Below are 4,201 nucleotides of genomic sequence, written 5' to 3'. Positions count from 1 at the left end.
CAGAGGGGTAGCCCTGTTAGTCTGTATCCACAAAAACAATGAGGAGTCCAGTGGCACCTTAAAGACTAACAACTTTATTTGGCATAAGCTTTAGTGGGTTAAAAACCCACTTCTTCAGATGCCTGGAGTGAAAATTACAGATACAGGCATAGATATACTAGCACAGGAAGAGAAGGGAGTTACCTTCCAAGTGGAGAACCAGTGTGGACAAGGCCAATTCAGTCAGGGTGAATGTGGTCCACTCCCAATAATTGATGAGGAGGTGTCAATACCAAGAGAGGGTAATCAATTATTGGGAGTGGACCACATCCACCAGACTCCTCGTTGTATTTCTATGAAACCACTACACAGAAACCAACAATACTTTTGTATGGGCCTGATCCAACACCAACTGAAGTCAATGGAAAGACTCCAGTTGACTCCAAGAGGCATTTAGATCAGGTCCTATGTGAACAGAGTGTGATTCTGGTGATTTTGGTATCCCTTTATTATATTGTGCTTAGATTTGTAAAATAAATAATGAACAAAAAGCTTATTTCTCTATGATAATTTAGGTAATTAAAGAGATAATTAAAATCAAGTGTTACAACATACTGCTAAGAGTTGGCTTCATCCAAAACCAATTCTCCAAAGACTTCTGAATTGTTACAATATCACTGCACAAAACGCACAAAACAAGGTTCCCAGTCTGTTCCGTACATTATAACACACTTTCACGTCCAGCCTGCCATAATCAAAAGCCTGGAGAAACAGATGGCTCTTTGATCTTACTGCATGTGCCTGTCTGAAAGTGCCTGTGTTAGTGCTCACACCCACTTTCAAGGTGAAAGATGAAGAAATTCTATTAACTAAGCCAGACCCTAATTGTGCCCACTGATATTTATGTGTAATTGAAATGTTCACGGTGCCAACATAGAGCAGGATCAGTGCAGATAAAGAAGTAATGCCATGCTTCACTGTCCAATGGGAAAAGGGACAGTGGATCTGGGTGGCAAAGGGGTATCTGGCTTCCAGAACTGAGCATAGTGTGTGGAGCAGAAATGATTGTGAGGCATCCAGGACTTTTGAGTCTGTGCCCTAACAGTAGTTGATTTGGACATGCCATTTCTGATATATGAGAATTGGATACATGCTTTTTTTGCCATATATAACTCAGGAATGGTTTGGACTTGACACTGGAAATGTATTTGGAACAGGACCAGTTTTATATGTGAGTTTTGGGGCTGTCTATTTTGGAGGCTAATTGCTGAATTAGGAATGTCTCAACAATCCATTGGGCTTGACAGGCGCCTGCACTGGGCAAGCTAATGACTCAGTTCTATAAGGTGCAGAATGCTGATGAGTAATTCTATTGACCTCAATGAGACTTACCCATGTGCTTAAAGTAAATTGACGGGACTACTCATGGGCTTAAAGTTAAGCATGTGCATAATATTTTGCTGAACTGGGGCCCAAGTCAGGAGCAACTCCACTGAACTCATTAGAGTTACACTGGTGTAAATGAAGGCACCTTAAATACCTTTGATTTTGAAGATCTGGGCTTTAGTGTCTCAGGCTAATGCCCACTGATTTCAGTGGGAGTTAGGCACCTAAATACTTTTGGGGCTATAAAATCATGACTATGTGGAGAAAGTAAATGAGGAAGTGTTATTTTTTCCTTCTCATAACATAAGAACAAGGGGTCACCAAATGAAATTAATAGAAATCAAGTTTAAAACAATCCAAAGGAAGTTTTTCTTCACACAATGCACAGTAACCTCTGGAACTCTGCCAGAGGACGTTGTGAAGGCCAAGACTATTACAGGGTTTAAAAAAGAGCTAGATAAATTCATGAGGATAGGCTATTAGCCTCTGATTGCCAGAATTGGGAATGGGTGATAGGAGATTGATTACTTGATGATTAATTGTTCTTATTCCTTCTGAAGCACCTGGCATTGGCCACTGTTGGAAGACAGGATGCTGGGCTAGATGGACCTTTGGTCTGACCCAGTATGGTCGTTCTTATGTTTTGAGCCTCTGTGCCTCCGTTCCCCCTTTGTAAAATGGGGATAATGGTACTTCCCCGCCTGCGAGAGTTGTTGCGAGGATAAAGATGTTAAAGTCTGAGAGGTGCTCAGATGCTATAACATAGGGGCCCTATAGGTGCCTGAGCTAAATGTCTGCAGAAAACCTGAAAGAAAACCCTTCCCTCATTCAGCTAAGAGGGTTTCTAACCTAGAAGCCAGATGCTAATGGTTTAAATGTCAGATTGATCACTATTTTACTGCTGATTAAAGCACACAAGAAAGAAGGACGATCCTGTTGTGAGGAGCTGCACCAGCTTCTAGATGTGATCTCTCATTTTGCTATCATGACTGGGTAGCTCTTGGTTTAAGGGGTAGAGTACTGCCACTTTTTTTCCTATTGGACTCCTGGGTCCAGGATGCTAGTAGGGAGGAACAGAGCCTAGGGGTCATCTAAGCATCACTAAGGCAGCGCAAAGCCTGAAGATTCCAGAAGAGCATCCTAACCCCAGCAATAATCTCCCTGTGTGTCTGCACAGTACCCAGGGATGGCTCCAGGCACCAGCGCAGCAAGCAGGTGCTTGGGGTAGCCAACGGAAAGGGGCAGCATGTCCGGGTCTTCGGTGGCAATTCGGCGGCGGGTCCCTCAGAGGGAAGGGCCTGCCACCGAGTTGCTGCAAAAGAATGAAGTGGCGGCAGTAGAGCAGCCACCGAAGTACCATCGATCATGTCTTTTTTTTTTTTTCTGCCTCTTGGGGCGGCCAAAGCACTGGAGCCAGCCCTGACAGTACTTAGAACAACAGGTGCCTGATGCAACTGGGGACCTCTGGATGGAACCTCAGCACCTGATTAATGAGGTACAGGGAAGAGTTTGGCTGAAGTTCCATTTGGGGACATAATCATCTCACCAAAAGTCCTCTGGAAGTTTACTCAAACAAAATGACTCACATGCTTTGCTTGTAAACCCATTGAGCTTTTGAGGCCGGACTGTCATTATAGCTATTAGCAGGCATGTTACCAGTATCACATACGTAAGGAGAATTTCAGGCAATACAAAGGCAGCAGAGGGACCTAGAAGAAAGAGTGAATTGAACCAGAATGAGAAGTGTTAGAAGTGGTTCCTCTGGCTTAGTAATGTCGAATGTCTAATAGAGATCTAGGTGTTAAAGGCAAGAAAGCCAGAGGAGCACCGAATGAGACACCTGCGCTGCTTGGGCCTTCTAGTGTGGTGGGGAATTTATATCCCTGCTTCTCCTTATTGGCCAGTAGATTTTACCAGCAAAAGCCATTGATCAGCTAAGGGAACATTAGATCTAAAATAACCTGTCAAGGTCAATTGATGTGTGTTTGACCATATGCAGTGGAGCTGTAGCCGTGTTGGTCCCAGGATATTAGAAATACAAGGCGGGTGAGGTCATATCTTTCATTGGATTAACTTCTCACCAACAGAAGTTGGTCCAATAAAAGATATGACCTCCTCCACCTAGTGTTTGACCATCAGAAAAGCCCAGAACTGGATGGATAAGAAGGCTGAACGTGGCCTGTGTGGTCACCTATAACTGACCCTGCTTGGCCCATCAGAGATGTTTTAATCCAGGTCTAAGCATGAGCCTTTATCACTTGAGATAAAGGACCCAGCCCTCTAGTGGGAAGAAATATCATCCTCATAAACTGCTCTTATGTATGTCGGAGAAAAACAGAGTTCTCACTATTTGTTTAGGTATAGCAAGTNGCTAACAAACTGTCATGTATTGCAATCCCCTTCCTGTCAGTTCTTTCTCTGCTTCCACATGTACAAGCCTCTAGATGGGCACAGAGATGCACAATCTCCTGGTGTGAGTTACACACCACAATCACACCTACACCGCCCCAGCCTGCCTGGTTTGGCATGCATAGGATGATCTCCCTCTGTCCTGGTCAGTGTTGAACTTGCTCCTTTGTTTGGCTGTGGGTTTCTTCCCCCTCTTCAGGTTCATTCATTCTGCTTCAATCATTTCCTTACACTCGGAAACCTGCTAATCTATAGTTCCTCTCAGAGCCAGTGTAATTTACTTAGATTACAACCTCTTTGGGGCAGGAGCTTTCTTTTTGTTCTGTGTTTGTACAGCAATGGGGTCCTGGTCCTTGACTGGGGTTCCTATACATACATATTTAATATACAAAATAAATAATAATTTCCACCTTCCTCTTGCATCCAG

This window comes from Trachemys scripta, chromosome 9, assembly GCF_013100865.1.
Source record: "Trachemys scripta elegans isolate TJP31775 chromosome 9, CAS_Tse_1.0, whole genome shotgun sequence".
In the NCBI taxonomy this organism is placed as follows: domain Eukaryota; kingdom Metazoa; phylum Chordata; order Testudines; family Emydidae; genus Trachemys; species Trachemys scripta.
This window is presented reverse-complemented; position numbering follows the sequence as displayed.